General features: G+C 41.2%; 1 pseudogene; it reads right to left on the bottom strand.

Moving 5' to 3' along the window:
• Positions 1–1,838: 1,838 nt before the first annotated feature.
• LOC129868844 (uncharacterized) lies at positions 1,839–16,727 on the bottom strand (annotated as a pseudogene).
• Between the last annotated feature and the right edge of the window lie 2,002 nt (positions 16,728–18,729).

Consider the following 18,729-nt stretch of genomic DNA (forward strand, 5'->3'; position numbering starts at 1 on the left):
TACTCAGGGTACCACTGGGAACACATTGGTTTGATCAGAACGTAATGGAACTTCAATGGTCATCGTTCATAGCTCAATTAGTGAACTGTGATCATCTATAGCAGGCATGGGCAACTTTGATGGCCACAAAAAATCTGAACTCATCATGAGGGGCCGCAGTGTCTAGCGGGTCTGTGTACGCACATCTATACCCACACTTGCAGACAGAGCCGGCCTTAGCCTTCTGGGCCTTAGCCTTTAAAAGCATGCACATGTGTACTCACACACACATGCATACATACCATACCCATACACATACACGTACGCACGCACACGCACACAGGCCAAAATCATCAATACCAGCTATTATTTAATTTATTCAGTCATTTAAATGTGCACCAGGAGGCAGCTCCCCATCAATTTAGAAGGTTTACATTAACAGGCTCATCCAAACAGGATATGCAGCACTCTCCCGCCCTTTGAAAAGCAAATCATGTCGTTTTCAAAACGTGATGCAGATTTACTGAGAAAATAAAAAGCGTTGAAGAGAATAGGCTGTGCGGAAGGTGATCAATTAAAAGATTAAGCGTTTTGCAACACATGGATGCATCTGCATTTGGGCCTAATAGTGGGGCCATCAGCTCATTTTCAGGGGTCTGCCGCCTACTTAGGCGCTGTCCTCACATCAAAGTGTGCGCGTCTGCCTAGGCTATTCCAATCGGCAGAAAGGGATGCTAATTTAGCCCCCTTCATGTGTGGTGGTGAGAGACTCCTTCAATTAACTGGATTTCTATGGCAAAAGAGGGGTGGGGGGAAAGATGCAAAGAGAGTTGGTCTGGATAGGCAGTGTTTCTCATTAATTCAAAAGGTCCGGTATTTATTATTACCCCCACGCATCTGAGGCTTAAACACTAAAAACACAGTGCATCAAAGACGCCATGATGGGTTAAATAGAGACTATAATCAAATTAAAATATTACATAGGAGTAAATAGCTCTTTTATAATGATCTGACGGTTCTATTAAAGACATGGGGGGTGCTTGAGATTTGTTTTATTGGTGGGAAAATTATCACTAGTTTACGGAGCCCTAATCAGGTGGGCTTCAAAGGGTCATCTTTGTTTGACTCATTTGTATCTGGAAGTAGAGACGGGGGATACAGGGAGAAAATAATCAGGCACGGAACAAAAAGAGCAGATTATTTCAGATTAACAGCAGCAACCAGGTGCGTGAGAGGGTGAAAGGGGGCAAATTGGAAATGTGGATAAAATGCCAACGTGTGAATTACCGACTAGTACCCCCCAAAACTGAGACAATATAGCCCGCAGTACCAAAAGCTTTCCGATTTAATGATGTATTGTTGAATTTACAAAGGATGTTTCAATGTCGAGTGCTATCAAAACTAAAAAAAATGAGAATAGGCGGAGCGCACTGTGTTTTTAGTGTTTCCATAAGTGTCCTTTGTCATTATGACAACAAATTGACCATTAGATCTCTACCAATGGACTAGCCATGGTCTTTGTACTCAGTTGCCGATTCCTTGTCATCAAACAACCTACACAAAGCTTTAGAAGGTGTACATGTTCTCTCAGATTGTATATAGTATTGTACTATTAACCCTGTATGTGTAATATTGTACAACAACAAACCATATGTGTTATGCCTGAATTGACTTGAGCAGCTGTATTAAACATTTTCAGATCATGTGCACTAAAGTCATGACTCATGAGCAATTGTAAGGAATATTAGCAGAGAGATATTCAAGGAATTGTGGAATCATTATCAATAGCCAGAGAATTATTTATCTGAAATATGTACAAACATTTGCATATTATTCAAACATCAATATAATACCTAATCAACTTTCAACAAAAAACAACAACACTTGGTTTGGGATTACAGTACCATGTTTGCCTACAGTTTAAATTACGGTGTGGTATAAGTACCCTGTTTACCTATGGTTTAAGTACATCAAATCATATGAACAAACGAGCAAGCTACGACTTCATTAGTCGTAAAAATGCATTCATACAGTAAATGCTTATGTCAACAACCACATACAGACAGGCTACTCTGTAACACGCCAAACTGCAGTTTTTGACACAAGCATGAATGAACGATTGCTGCAATATTTCCCTGCTTATTCCTCCATATTGTCTATATAGTCCATATACTGCCTTTCCCCAAAAGTTGGATGGCCGTGTCAGCTATAAGGGGAAACCTGTTGTTGCGTGATTCCAGTGTGTTGTAAAGTAACTGGGTCGGTGTAGTGTCAGATGGTGTGCACCACCTTGAAGTGGGCCACGGTCTGTTTCTCCTGCTCTCGCCGTTTCCTCAGGGCCTCCAGTGTGGCCAGCTGGGATATGTCGAAGCCCTCCAGGAGGCGAGTGTGGCCCCTGGGGCCCTCCTGGGCCCACTCTGGCTCTCTGGTCTTGGTCTGCTGAGGCAGGGGCACCACCTTGGGCCGCAGGATGCACCTGGCAAACTCCAGGGCCTGAAACACAATGGAAATAAAGGTAAAATTTTATTTATCACTGACAGGTATAATGACGATGCAGTATAATACCATTATAATTGATTGTAAGACTGTATGATGCTCTTATAATTTCCTATATCATGCCTCTTAACTAAATAACAGCAACCTTGAGTCAATTGAACATTTGCTATAAAGACTTAAGATGACATAAAAGCTCATGCTTATAACAAGTAATAAAGCATTATACCTGTAGGCTTTAAGTAAATTGTTACAGAAGAATAGTTTGGAGATGGAGGGGGAGGGAAAGGTACACCTGCAAGAGCTGATAAACAACTAGGCTTTCATATGGCTGAGTGAACTTGGCGATTCAACTTTGTGACAGAATGTTGACGTGTCCGTAATCGTTCTCAGACTCTCAATCTCAGTGCATGGGGATTTATTTGTTATAGGTACCAGTCAAAAGTTTGGACACACCTACTCATTCCAGGGTTTTAGTTTATTTTTAATACTTTTTTACATTGTAGAATAATAGTGAAGACATCAAAACAATGAAATAACACATATGGAATCATGTTAAACAAATCAAAATATATTTTATATTTGAGATTATTCAAAGTAGCCACCTGTTAACTTGACAGCTTTGCACACTCTTGGCATTCTCTCAACCAGCTTCATGAGGTAGTCCCCTGGAATGCATTCCAATTAACAGGTGTGCCTTGTTAATTTGTGGAATTTATTTCCTTCTTAATGTGTTTAAGCCAATCAGTTGTGTTATGACAAGGTACGGATGGTATACAGATGATAGCCCTATTTGGTAAAATACTAAGTCCATATTATGGCAAGAACACTTCAAATAAGCAAAGAGAAATGACAGTCTGTCATTACTTAAGACATTAAGGTCAGTTAATACGGAACATTTCAAGAACTTTGAAAGTTCTTCAAGTGTAGTCGCAAAAACCATCAAGCGCTATGATGAAACTGTCTTTCATGAGGACTGCCACAGAAAAGGAAGACCCAGTGTTACCTCTGCTGCAAAGGATAAATTCGTTAGAGTTAACCGCACCTCAGATTGCAGCCCAAATAAATGCTTCACAGAGTTCAACTAACATACACATCACAACATCAACTGTTCAGAGGAGACTGAATGAATCAGGCCTTCATGGTCGAATTACTGCAGAGAAACCACTACTAAAGGACACCAATAAGAATATGTATTTTTTATTTAACTAGGCAAGTCAGTTAAGAACAAATTCTTATTTACAATGACAGCCTACCAGAGAACAGTGGGTTAACTGCCTTGTTCAGACTTTTACCTTGTCATCTCTGGGATTTGATCCAGCAACCTTTTGGTTACTGACCCAACGCTCTAATCACTAGGCTACCTGCTGCCCCAAGAAGTGACTTGCTTGGGCGAAGAAATACAAACAATTGGCATTAAACTGGTGGAAATCTATCCTTTGGTCTGATGAGTCCAAATTTGAGATTTTTGGTTCCAACTAACGTGTGTCTTTGTGAGACTATTTGTGAACGGATGATCTCCGCATGAGTGGTTCCCACCTTGAAGCACGGAGGGGGAGGTGTTATGGTGTGGGGGTGCTTTGCTGGTGACACTGTCAGTAATTTATTTAGATTTCAAGGCACACTTAACCAGCATAGCTACCCCAGCATTCTGCAGCGATACACCATCCCATCTAGTTTTTGCTTAGTGGGACTACAATTTGTTTTTCAACAGGACACTGACCCCAAAACACGTAGTGCTGCATCAGATGACCTGTCCTCCACAATCACCCGAACTCAACCCAATTGAGATGGTTTGGGATGAGTTGGACCGCAGAATGAAGAAAAAGTAGCTAACAAGTGCTCAGCATATGTGGGAACTCCTTCAAGACTGTTGAAAAAGCATTCCTCATGAAGCTGGTTGAGAGAATGCCAAGAGTGTGCAAAGCTCTCATCAAGGCAAAGAGTGGCTACTTTGAAGAATCTCAAATATAAAAAATATTTTGATTTGTTTCACCTCTAAGGGATCGGTGTCCCTAATCCGGGACGGTTGTTGCTCAATATGCGATAATGTAACTAGAATGACGTTGTAAACAACAGCCAATTCCAGGACATAGACATAACTTATATGGGCAGAAAGCTCCCGAGGGGCGCAGCGGTCTAAGGCAATGCATCTCAGTGCTAGAGGCGTCACTACAGAACCTGGTTAAATTCCAGGCTGTACCACAACTGGAATCACAATTGGCCCAGCGTCGTCCGGGTTAGGGTAGGTTGTCATTGTAAATAAGAATTTGTACTTAACTAACTTGCCTAGTAAAATAAAAAATAAAAGCTTAAATTCTTGTTAATCTAACTGCAGTGTCCAATTTAAGGTAGCTATTACAACAACAAAAAACATGCTATTGTTTGAGTGCACAACAAAACGCTTTTATCACGACAACTGGTTTGCTACATTTACCTCTGAAGGTAAATAATGTACTTACATTCAGTAATCTTGCTCTGATTTGTCATCCTGAGGTCCCAGAGATAAAATGTAGCATAGTTTAGTTTGAAAAAAAAAAAAATGTGTATTCAAATGTTGGAACTGGGTTCTACAGTTTGACCCCCACTGCTGGCTCACCCCCCCCCCCCCCCCCCCCCCCCAATGTATGACATTTCTGGAGGTGTAAACGTAATTTTTTTATATCCATAGCATTTTTGTATGTTCTCTATAGTTGGGCTCCCAAGTGGCGCAGCGGTCTAAGGTAATGCAACTCAGTGCTAGAGATGTCACTACAGACTCTGGTATGATTCCAGGCTGTATCACAACTGGTCGTGATTGGGAGTCCCATAGGGCGGTACACAATTGGCCCAGCGTCATCCGGGTTAGGGTTTGGCCGGGGTAGGCCGTCATTGTAAATAATAATTAGTTCTTAACTGACTTGCCTAGTTACATTTTTTATATTTTTTTGTACTTGAAAATGTATAATTGACCAATTTTTCACATTTGGGCAAACTCCTGGCAAACTTGATACAAAATGTTGTGTAGTGTTGTAATTCTTCACTGGATTAGTATGAAACGTTGCATACACACTGCTGCTATCTTGTGGACAACATCTAAATTACACCTAAAATCCTATCTGAATGTATGGACTTTCTCTTGCATTTCAAAGATGATTTTTGTTGTTGAAAATGCATGTTTATTTGTTTGTATTATCATTCACGATATCTAATCTGTTATTTTCTCCTACATTCATTTCACATTTCCACAAACTTCAAAGTGTTTCCGATTCAAATGGTATCAAGAATATGTATATCCATGCTTCAGGTCCTGAGCTACAGGCAGTTAGATTTGGGTATGTCATTTTAGGTGAACATTTTAATAAAAGGAGCCGATCATTAAAAGTTAAACATTTTTTGGTTACTACATGATTCCATATGTGTTATTTCATAGTTTTGATGTCTTCACTGTTATTCTATAATGTAGAAAATAATAAAAATAAAGAAAAACCCTTGAATGAGCAGGTGTGTCCAAACTTTTGACTGGTACTGTAAATAACAAAAAGTGGGGACTGGAGTTGCAATACACTCAAGCTGACAGATGATGATGATGGACAAATTGACTGAGGAAACCGGGATGAGATGGATGAACTTGTTATGAAGCAATGTACTCTCTCTTTCTGTTTGTTTTTTCTTTCTTTCTCTCTCTCTGTTTGTCTCTGTCTCTTCACCTCTAAGTAATTTTCTCTCTCACCCCCACTCTCTCTCTCTCCCTGAGTCTCTCTCTGTCTCCCTGAGTCTCTCTCTGTCTCTCTAATTCTCTGTCTGTCTGTCTGTCTGTCTGTCTGTCTGTCTGTCTGTCTGTCTGTCTGTCTGTCTGTCTGATTCTCTCTCGGTCTCTCTCTCTGTTACCTTCCTTCTGGGAACCATGTTGTCCTTGTTGCCACTGCCCAATGGGTTCTTGGCGTCCGACAGAAAGGTAATCCTACTTATCTTCTTGTTCTGCTCACGGATCACATTTGAATACAGCTTCTGTCGTCTCATTTTCTTGTCCTGGGCCATGTTGTGAAAGAACAGAGAGAGAGAGAGCAGAGGGGGAGATTACAAAAGAGTGGGTTTAATTAACTGAGCCATTTCTCCCTTAAGGCCCTATTCTCTTTGTGTATACCTTGGCGGAGCCTCTCCACACCGCCCGACAAAACCAAATACAACAAACCATTCAGTGGGCCTATCAACATTTACACATATCATTCACTAATAGGGCCGGCCCTAGAGACAGAGGCAGCCTCAATCTAGCGCAAATTGGCCATACATGCTCACTTTTTACTCTCAGGGATTAACAAAAGATACATCAGACCCCAAATACCACTCAACCTTCCAGGGCTACTCTCATTTGCTTTGTAAATCCAATTTAATCTGTTCAGAATGAGGCAAGTCATTAATGAGAAACAGGGACAGAGGGGCGGGGGATAATGGAAGCACAAAGAGACTATTGAAGATCATCAGCCGAATAAAATGAACTGGGTAAATGGATTTATGGGCCATCTAGTCATTGCTGTTGTCTGTTTTAGAACTACCTTCATTGTTGTTTTATTAAAACAAACACTTATTTTTTAAGTGTTAAAGTTAAATAAGTGTTTCAAGTTATACGTTAAAAATAATAATTTCTTCAAATGTTCAATTTAAGATTGCTGAATGAAGTAAAGCATAGAGTACAGGATTGCTGGAAGCCATACGACCATATTGTTATGATGGTATGGCTACTGGTTATAAGGTGGGAAGAGGCACACTGACATTTCTGTGATGGTGTAATCAGGCCCAAGGCAGCCAAGATTCACGTCCTGAAACAGCTGCTTGTAGTCCTTCAGGGAGGAGGCCTAAGACAATACACGTACACACACACGTACACACACACAGGTAAATGCTAAATATTACTAGAGAATAGTTATTAAACAGGCAGGTGATGAGAAACACACACATACATTAAACTTGGTTCCGGAAAAGATGCCTGCCTAAGTACAAAAATATTACATTTATCCTTTACACTGGTCATTCCTAAGTGCCTGTATGTTTGGGCCTTTTAGTATAAAGAGGGAGTGTGTATTGTACCCTGGGGAGTGGAGTCCCAGGGACAGGTTGACAGAGAGATGCTCTCTCTTAGGCAGAGAGAGAGGGTAAGCGCCTTAATCCGCTATGTATGTCTGAGGTGCACTCGAGAAGCAATCCACAAGCTGCCCCAGACAATAGGGGACTAATCATTCCAGATCGGACTGGCTCCTTTTAGGGGCTCAGGCCACTTTGGAATTAGCCATTGGTCATGGACACTGTGGGACGGCTTCTTGTTTTGTTTTTATCTTTCTTTCTTTTCAACCCCCTCCCCACCCTCATCCGCTTTCACTTTTGTGATACCCTCCACATTGGGGTGTTTTACAAATCTACCCTGTAATCTTGTCAGATGATGGTGAACATGGCACAGTGGGGATACATGGAGAGAAAAAGGGCAGGGGGAGAGGCTAGTGGCAATTGTGGTGTAAAGTGACCTCTAAATACACATACACTGATGGGTTAGTCAGATCAAAAGTTAGTCAGATCAAAACTTGGCAACCGTAACCATCGTAAGAGCATCAATTACCTATCGATATCCTTTCATACACTGGCCCTTACTACTATCGCCGGGTTTCCAATCTATGCTTAAATTATGGAAATAATGTGATAAAATACATTTTCTCAAACTAATTGGTACCTTAACAATTATCAGTAGAGTATCTATTTACGGTAGCTACCTACTAAATAAATAATAGTAGGTTACTTACGTTATAACATGAACTGAGTGTTTTGTCTTCGAAAGTGAATATCTACTACTGTATGTGGATGTCTGCAGTCTGTGCTACACTACCTTATGGGAGCGGGGATGACTTTCTCTGTTCATCAGTGGAACACACCTGCAGGGCTCAAGCTGGTGAACGACAAAGAGGCCGTCATTACATGCAAATGGACGTCTTTGCCTCACTTGCTCTCTTTTATTCACCTTATTTTCTAACAACTGGATCTGGCCTGTGAGGGGGTTAAATCTAGACAGCGGGTGGTTTGATTTAAAAAATAAAACCACTGTGGGAGGGGGGGACAAACTCAATATACTTTAAAATGACTAAAACCAAATCGACTGTGTCCAGCTAATAATCACCTAAATTAAAGCTACAGTCAGGGAGTATCAAAAATGTTAAAACAAAGGATAGAGGACAATCTTTATGAGGGCAAAGAAATATAACTCATTTTCAGTGCGCACCTCCCACCCCCTTGTGTGAGACCGAATGCGACCGAATGCGCCCCCCCGGGGCAAAATTAGTTTGACTCCCCTGCTCTAACACGTCTCAAAATAGTTTTCTTACCTCATCATCTCAGTGCTAGTAGCACATTTTCTAAATATAAACATTATTTATTTTTTACAGACGAAAAATCCGGTCTTTCTATGTCAAATATTTTTGTTATATTTCAGTCTTCTCTGTGATGTATATAAAGTGTAATATTGGGATGAAAACTCCAAATTGAACACATTTCAACTCTATATCTGACATGGTACTGGTGTCTTCTTTTTTTAAGCCCATAACCATGTGTGTGAGGTGTATACTTTTGTTTCAAAGTAGATTTGTTTAAGACTACCAAGAAATACTTTACGTGTCCCTGATTTATTCCACTGCAGTAAAAGCTTTAAGTGCATCTTACAGGAATTAGACAATTAACCTGCTGTTTTGCATTCGTTGCCACTAAAGGGCCCCTCCTTTAGTTGTTCCGTTTATAAAGGAGAATGTGAGGATATCATCTGTCGTCAAAGCACATTGTTTGTGCGACTTGTGTGACTGATTATGCCCTTTGAGATTAGGCAAATGGCTGTCATGTACTGTAATTATCCCAGTAACCATATTGAGAAATGTAACAATAGCCTGGCTAGTTAGTGTGGCAATTACAAATTAACACACACACACCTTGTAAGTGACTCTCTCATTTCAATTGTTTCTCTCTACTCATCTGTGCCAGGTAGCCCTCAGAGCTGCTTCTCTGCATGGAGGTATATCTCTGTGCGGTTCTGTCACTGCCCAGCTCCCATCATTGTTTTACCTATAGAGGGCAGCACTGTGTAGGAGCCAGAGGAGCATTGCGTCTAAGAGGTGTAAGTAGACGTGTGACCATCCTCATCATCATACTGCAGGACAATGAGGTTTTCACTGTGCCATGGGGCGTTCTCCTGGTGCCAGAGGTGCAGTGGTTCTCTGCTGCATTGGGAGAGAGGGGCATCCCTTGGAAGCCCTGCTTGCAGCGAGAGCCCCAACCTGGGCTTGGTGGAGACACAGCAGCCTGTGGAACCAAAGCGAGCTGTACCCAACCGTCTTGGTGGAAGGAGTGAGTGCTTGGGTGGGATGGCGTTCCTAAGCGGTACGTTAGCATTAGGCCTGTATCCATCTGTAGACTGGGGCTTCCATTGGGGCCCGGTACCGCTACAGGGTGAGGTTATGGTGAGAACCACGTCCTGGTGATTGTGTTGCAGGAAAGGGAGAGGTGTTGAGGTTGATGTTGAGGTGGACGGTGGGGGGGCTGTCTTAAGGATATGCGTTGGCACTGGTGTGGCCGGTCTCCAGTATGCTAGATTGGAAGTCTGTGCCACTGTGCTTGGAGGCGGGGTTAATGCTGTGGTTGGTGGTGAGGGTAAGAGTGGGGGTGGGAGTAGGAGTGGGAGTGAGCCTTGATCCTGGCTGTGGGTCTAGGGATGTCAGTGGGGGGGCTCAGGTAGCAGTCTCTCTGTCTGGCTTTGCCCACCTGAGTTTGGGATTGACTGTCCACTGAGCTCTATTGTCTTTGGAGATCTGAGTAACCTGTGAGTAGGAGTTGTAAAAAACAGAACACACATGTGGAATAACATCACAGTAAGTAACCAATAGGCTAACAGCGATATGATCAGCTCAACAACGACAATAATGAAAAAACTAAATACTAGTTCAGGGTTAGGTCAATATCAATGATGTAGGAAATGGAAATAACGCTTGATCGATGAGTCTTACAGTCTGTAATGCATCTAAGAAGGACCCTATCTGACCAAGGAAAATATGGTAATAATAACCAAATATTTCAAGAACCAGGAGGATGCCAATGTACTGGACATTTTCTTTAATTGATATACAACCTCAATGTACTTCACATGATAGAGAAAACCCAAAAAGTACTTCAAAATATTATTTAGAAAAATACAACTTCATAATGTACTTCCCATGATTGAGAAAAACAAAAAATACACTTAAAATTATTATTTTAAACCATCACATTTTCAATTTGTGAACAACATAAGAGGGGTATCATCTGTTCCTTAACTCAACGTATCAGTGGGACGATGGATGGAAGATTCCACCCAAAATGCAGAAAAAATACCCCTCTTTCCTTATGTAACTGATGCTTTGTGGCTATTGTCGTGGCCATGTACAGAGAGGGCCTTTCATGTAATGTCGGAGCTCCTCTGAGCATGGCCCTCACAAATTATTCTGCCGGGCTCCGAAGCTGTGTGCCTCAGCATCTAATGCCTCTGATTTAGCAAACACCAGCTTTCCCTCATTCTAATGGGAAAATATTTACACTCCTCTCCTCTGCCAAGGCGGCATTAGGGTGACCGCTCAAGTGCTCAAAATAATGATGCTTCTCCATTCCCCTCGCTTTTTCCCGCCTGTAGAGGCTCCGTTTCAGGAGTGTTTTCAGGCGAAGGCCCTATTGTGCCTCGACAACTCCATCAGACGAAGATTGGGTCTGTCGTGGGGGTAAAATGAAAATCCCAGGTGACAGTAGTGCACCCACTGTGCAGACATTTTCATCTTGAGCAGAAAGCCCCGCGCTGGAAGTTATGCGTTATAAGGCAATGGGGGTGTTTTCGTAAGCAACCCCCACCAAAAACACACAGGAGAGAAAATCAATGGGATCATAATGTGAAAAGGAGTGGAGAGGGTCCCACCTTGAGTTGCTGGGTTTTTTGGAGCCACCTCAGCTCTGGGTCTGAATTGTCCTCTTGGCTTTCCTTCTCCTGGCTCCCACCAATGGTAATCTCCTCAGTAGTATCCCAAATCTTCGGATAGAAATGGAGAAAAGATTAAGGAGAGTGGGGCAAAAAGTGTCATTCAAAATTAAAGAGCCCCTCATGGGACAGATTGAAAGACATCAGGTATCTAGATGGGAACATTTTTGTCTGTGCTGTGTAACACTGTTTAAATACATGGTTTGCATAAGAGCAAAGCATATTGGAGGTAAACATTTCAAGGCACGATAAACTGCGAGTCAATCAATGACAGTCCAGTCAGGTGCACAATACTCAAAACTGCCCAATGTATCCCTTATTTTCCCCAAATAATGACAAAAACATTCCAAAGAAAAATACTATTTTGAGAGAATGCATTTTAAGGCACTAAACTGCATGCTTAAAATGTGTTACAAGAATACTGGGCAAAAACATAGTATTGATGCTTCGCTAGCCACCAAACCCACTCTACTCTGTCAAATCTGTAGCATAGGCCTAACCTATATGTATATGTATATATATATAAATAATTTTAGTAGCCTGCACAACAATCAATTCCCTCACGTTTCGGCCTAAGCTTCCACAAACCCTCACATTATATCCAATCTCCTTCATGTTGTCCTATAATGCACCGTTTTTGAGAGAGAATGTCTTCAGCTAATGCCGTAATGAAAATCATTTAGTTAACTTGGAGGCCTCCCTTGGCATCCCAAGGACAATCTGAGAGGATCGATGGTATTGACAGACTGAGGAGTTCCTTGTTGAATGCCACTAATTCTGGGAGAGTGAATAGGCGAAGGTCAGAGAGAGTGAGTGGATGGAGTTGTAATATATCCATCAATAAGTGTGGCGTCAAACTGTTCTGTCTATCTGCTGAAAGGCCAGGTATGCGGGGAGCTGGGCTGATAACACGATGCAGTGTCCTCCCTATCTGGGCAAGAAGGCACACAGATGATAGCTAAGCGGCGAAAAAAGCAGAACCGGTGTTGCAATAAAAAGCAAATGAAAGAAGTAACTGAATGATATTCTATTTTGGTCTGAAGAGGGACATTTTTGTATTACTATCATGGTGGGATTTGGTGCAGGATACATGTGACGTTATGGCCTGTCCTCTATCAGAAACCGGTGCTAAAATGGCTGCCGGCTAATCTAGGTGGACCAAAAAAATCAGTAGAAATACATTTTATGAGTAGTAGCCTAACTTCTCAATGTGAAACCAGGGGAAACTAGGCCTATATTGTATGTATCATTTCCATTTCAATGGCAAATATTTGAAAAACAGGTCTCTTTAAATGCTGATATTTAAAGATTGGTTTTGTAACTGAGTTAGCTGTTGGTCATTTGGCACATCAAACTCAAGGTGATCCTAACAGTGTCCAGGTGTGACACTGTTGGAGCAGCAGCTGTTTTGTGTATAGATCAGTAACAGGTGTCAATGATTCCACCACATACACCATCCATCCATCCATCCATCCACCCACACACCCACCTCTCTCCCCAGCTCTCCCATGGCAAAACAGGCCACAACCTCTGCCCGTGCCCCCTGCCACTGCCTTTTGTCACCCATTATAAAAGTCCCAATCAATTGGAGCCAAATGATCTAAGCCAAATTGCATTTTGAGCATCGTAAGCTGTGTAATATCTATTCTGCTAAATTGGGGTCGTAATTGTCCTCCTCTCGGCGAGATGGGCCACAACAAAGTCCAGGCAATCGCGGCATGCCATTTTACCTCGAGCCGCCCAGGAAATATCAGCTTTTGCAATGAAGACTTCAAAGGGCTGCGGATCTTGGATTGCTATTTGCTTGCTATTGTGGCCAGGCCCAGGCAATCTTGATTAGGTGTTTACACTGAGGTAGGGTATATAGTGGCAGAGAGCCCCCGGGAGGCTTTGGTCTAAAGCTATTAAGAGATTGTACATTATGTCCCATGGCTTTGAAGTGAGGGCCTGAGAGACAGGCGAGGGACTCGGCGGGCTGAGTGCAATAGCTGAAGATTGCTGCTGCTACTTCTGTCTTTATCAAAGGGGGCCACTGCTGGAGCCCATCGTTGCTCCTGCCACTCGCCGGCTACAAAGTTGGCGCATTACAAGATTGTGTACATTTAATAACACTGCTAATTATCGCAAGTTGGTTTCCAACGGTCTCGTCGGTCAAATACCAAATTGGGCCTTTTAAAGAGAGCCCAAGGAGCATGCTTAGCTGGGCTCGGATAATGATGGTGGTGAAACTGATGCGATTTGGCTAGGGAATTGGCTTCTTTTGAAGGACATTGTGGACAAAGAGAAGGAAGCGCAAAATGTGCAGCAGAAGTATCCAAACCTAAAATGATATCAGAACAGAATGAGTAGGCCTGGTAATTGTGACTTGTGTTTGTTCTGCTGTTTTGGCTGTTTGAAGAGTTCAACTCCATCTTCGCCGAATGGCTATCCTTATACAAATTATACAACAACAAATCCTTCTACAAATGTTCTAAGAATGTTGGACTGCTTCATTTCATGTTGCTGGGTTTCATCAAGGAGGCGGTAACACCCACAAGCTGGATCATTCTCAAACGAATGTACTAAAAAAGGATTTAGCCTACACTACATGCAAATGGTTGACCGAAACTTTTATCCACAATGTCAGCCCTTGAGTAAAATATGTTGTGTAGTCAGTAGTAGCAATTTGAAACTAACAAGCTAAGTCAGAGGAGACTGCCAAAACATACAGTTTTGGGGAGGGAGCAGGCTCTTTTTGCTGTACAATGCTAACGGCTCTTGACTATGCTAATCTGGATGATACAAGACATTGTGACAGGCCTAGGGGCTCAGATGGATAGATGGTAGATGGGGAAAAAGGGTTTGGAGATATAGCTACCAGAGAAGCATATACCCCAGCACAGAGGGAGCAGGTTACCGTCCTCAGCCAATTATGCCCCTGTGCCAGGTGCAGGGGAATATCTAAGAGGCTATTGGTAACCATGCCTCTCTGATGTTCTTAATAGCTACTGTTGTACAGATCAACTCATAATAGGCACTACATAGCCAGACATGGCTCCCTTTCCCTTCTCAGAGTGGATGGCAATTGAAAACAGCATTGCCCCTGCCAAATTAATTTCCCAGACTGGGTCAGAGACCACTGCTGCATATTCTTGTTTCCATGTGAGCCGAAATTACATATTCATGTTTTGGATGATAGAAATGGACGGGCGTGAGTCTGGTTTGATAAAAGTTTTTGCCTTTTGCTTTCTTTTATTTAAAAAGATATGAGGATAACCTAGGAAGATGTGTTCAAATATTATGGTTAAGGAAAGGCAGTCTATCATTTTGCTCATATTTGCCATTGAGAGGATTCAAAAGATAATCGAAATTTGAGGCTGACTATTGATAATGGCGACGTTTAATATTCAGGAACACAATGGATACGTTTAGAGAAGGCTTTTTCCAAAGAATCTGACAATCTTCACATCAGGAGAGTGTGAATACTAAGGTGTTGGATCATGTAATGTTAAGACACTGTTGAGCCTTTATCTTCAACAGCCAATTGTTGCTGTTGACTGAACGAGCATCTGTTATTCTCATAAGAATTTAAAAACCATTGACAAAAAATAATTTCATATATTATATATTTCAGTGAGGTGCAGTCTACTCTGCAATCCTTCTAGCGGAATATCAGTGGTCAATGTCAAAGCCTCCGTCTGCGTCATTAATGCCAAACTCAGACTAATATATATATATATTTTAAACGGCAAAGTATAGGTTTACAGACGTTAACAAGACTGAATATTGACCTAGCACATGTAAATGACTTCTCTCCAGAGACGCCAGGCAGCATTTAAAGTCAGTATTATGGAATTAAAAAACACATAACAGGTATCATCATAGGTATCAAATACCAGTATACTACGGTGCAATAAAATGTAAATAAAATAGGCATTGACCCAAGACCAAGACAACCCCCTCCCATCCCCTATACCATAGGCGAAATAGGGTACTCCACAAGACATGCCACCAGAGGACTCTTCACAGTCCCCAAGTCCACAGCAGACTATGGGAGGCACACAGTGTTACATAGAGACATGGCTACATGGAACTCTATTCCACATCAAGTAACTGATGCAAGCAGTAGAATCAGATTTTTAAAAACAGATAAAAATACACCTTATTGAACAGCGGGGACTGTAAAGAGACACACACACACACACAGGCACAGACACATGTATACACATAAACATGATGACACATGCACTCTACACACACATACACCAGTGGCGGCCAGTGGCCTTATTTCTATTACAGCATATTGGATGACTCTCATTCATATTCCATTCACCCAGTTCAATGTAACAGCGATTTAGGCTACTAGGTTTAGGCTACTACATAATACTCACATTTTCCCTATACTCGATATGAGGTTGCTACAACCTAGTCTATGAATGAAAGTTTACAAAGTAGGTGCACACAGGTCGAGAAACAAATTTGAGGTGGCAGACAGTGACATTCAATACCGCCTTGCACACTACACTCTTGTCTGCATCTAGCTGATGTAGGGTGTAATCATTAGTCCAACAGTTGCAAACAAGAGTTTCTATTGTACACATGCAGGTATGTTTATCCCCCTTTTGTTCTGTTTGCTTTCTTTTTAAGAAAAGTTTTTCAACAGAATCGGCAGAATGAATACACCCCCGATCACGCGTAAACAGAGTTGACTCTCATAACAGCCACGTTCAATCTCATAACAGGACTTCAATGCACAACACATCAGCTGTATGTGACCAGGTGAAAAAACCTTTCCAAGCCAAACCACTACACACAGCCTACATAGTTGTCACCGTTTTAGCTAAAGTAACGTCATAGTCAGCATAGATAATCGAACTAACGCATTAGTAAATCTGCTACAATCATGCAGTAACGTTAGTGTACAGTCAGTAAGCAGTTACACCGGTGGGCCCAGCTGGCAATAAATTAGTAATACCAAAAGCTTACCTTGACTTGGAAGAGTTCCTGTGTTGTGTTGGATACTCGTAGCCAGCTAGCTAACATAGCATCCCTCTGTTTGAGCAGGGTGATTCTGTAGGCTAAACTAGCCAACTGCATTTGCTAGATAAGTAAGTGAAACTGAAAAAAAATGACAATCTCTTGCTCCCTCTATTTCTCTCTTGCTTCTCTTTCATTTAGGAAGAAATGTATTTGTTCAAAGCTGTTCAACTATTGTCTTTCTCTCTTTTTGAGTCAACTACTCACCACATGCAGTGCTAGCTAGCTGTTGCTTATGCTTTCAGTACTAGATTAATTCTCTGATCCTTTGATTGGGTGGACAACATGTCAGTTCATGCTGCAAGAGCTCTGATAGGCTGGAGGACGTCCTCCGGAAGTTGTCATAATTACTGTGTAGGTTTATGGAAAGGGATGAGAACTATGAGCCTCCTAGGTTTTGTATTGAAGTCAATGTACCCAGAGGATGGAAGCTAGCTGTCCTCCGGCTACACCATGGTGCTACCCTACAGAGTGCTGTTGAGGCTACTGTAGACCTTCATTGCAAAATAGTTATTTGGTGATGTGATTATATTTAGTATAGTTTGACCTAAAAAGTATTTTTTTAATGTTTTACTATTTAAAAAAATATGAGTAGTGTGGTAGTAGATTAGTGGCTTGAGGGCACACACTTAATGTGTTATGAAATGTAATGTCATGTAATATTTTGTATTGGATGTAACTACCTTGCCAGCAGCTAATGGGATCCTTAATAAATACAAATATGTAATTTCACAGGAATTTTTTGGGGACGGAAGCTGTAGAAATTGATAAGAAATGGCACTTCTGTAGCCAAATATCGTATTCATATTGTATTTTGTTTCTAAGCATTGAAATGACCTGCTATTATGGTGCATCGATCAGTTATACAGTTTAAAGCCGTTATTTTAGAATTTTTGCCCAAAGTCAACCTTTAAACTAACTGTCCAGTGTTTCCAGATTTCTATTAAATATGACTTATAATTAATTACAATATGAGTGAAATATTTTTCCTTACAAAAGTTTTTAATTAAGTATGTTAAAAAGCCGCTTCCTGTGTTGGAATGGGCGTAACCCAACAACAGAATGGTGTGGGTGTATACCGGTCATTAAAAATATTCATGCGAATAGACCGCTGATTGGCCAGCTCATCCTCCTTGTTGTTTTTTAAGTGTTTTTTATCCAAATTATGCTTTGGCCACAAATGCGAGTATAGGATGAGTCAGCAACATTATTTGGGAATGAGTTAACAGAATATGTACTTTTAAAAGTGAGATTTTCACTGGATAGTTAATTTAAAAGTGCAACATTTCCTCTCAGCCTCATGGCAAAATGTGTAGAGTAGCAAGAAATTTGCTTTAAAACTGAAATGTTTTCTTTCATCCTTATGGCAAAATGTGAAGAATAGCACGAGATGAGCTATAAAACTACACATTTCTCTCCACGTCTATTGTTTGTCCACCCAAATATCTATACCACACTTTCGCCATTGCCCTATACAGAGACACAGCACCTTACCACAATAATTTCAAAACGACTAGCCCAAATGTTAATTTCCACAATAAAAAATGCCATAGTGTATGAGTGGTATGGGACATGACTTTCACTAATCCAGTGAGAGTGTGAACTATCCTAGCCATTTGAAATGATCATTATCCAATAGCAAATAGCCTAAGTCCGTAATGGCATGTAATAGGTTACAGTGAACAGTGGGGTTTTATAACTAACAATTTCTCTCTCATTTTCAACAGTAAAATGTCTTCATTCTGTAGGTCTATGAGTAGAATATGACTTGTTTTTCACTGGACCGGTGAGATTGTGTGACTTATTGAAATTGTCATTTTATTAAAAAAATTTAAATAATTGTCTATTCTTGTGTAAGTGTTGTTTATTTTGTATATAAACATGTCTTGTGCAAAAACAAAAACTCCCTTTGAGGACAACGCCATTTTCTGCTGCTACATCTAAGGGAACTGGAAGCTTGTAAAATGAAAGACATGGGAGACTTTCTCCTTCCATTCGCCGTGTGTATATTTTTGCACCTTCTTGAGGGAAAAAAATGTACATTTCACATGTAAATGTCTGTTGGTTAATCCCCCTCAGCTCGTTTAAATTGGAGTACAGAACAAAACATTAAACATCCTGTTGATTTACACTACACACACATCAGGTAGTGAGTGGGTTTAGTAGAGATTAGGTGAAAGGATGTGAATTTATCACTATGTTTGTGCAGCTCCTAGTGACAGATTTTATAACTG

This window comes from Salvelinus fontinalis, chromosome 2, assembly GCF_029448725.1.
Source record: "Salvelinus fontinalis isolate EN_2023a chromosome 2, ASM2944872v1, whole genome shotgun sequence".
Classification (NCBI taxonomy): Eukaryota; Metazoa; Chordata; class Actinopteri; order Salmoniformes; family Salmonidae; genus Salvelinus; species Salvelinus fontinalis.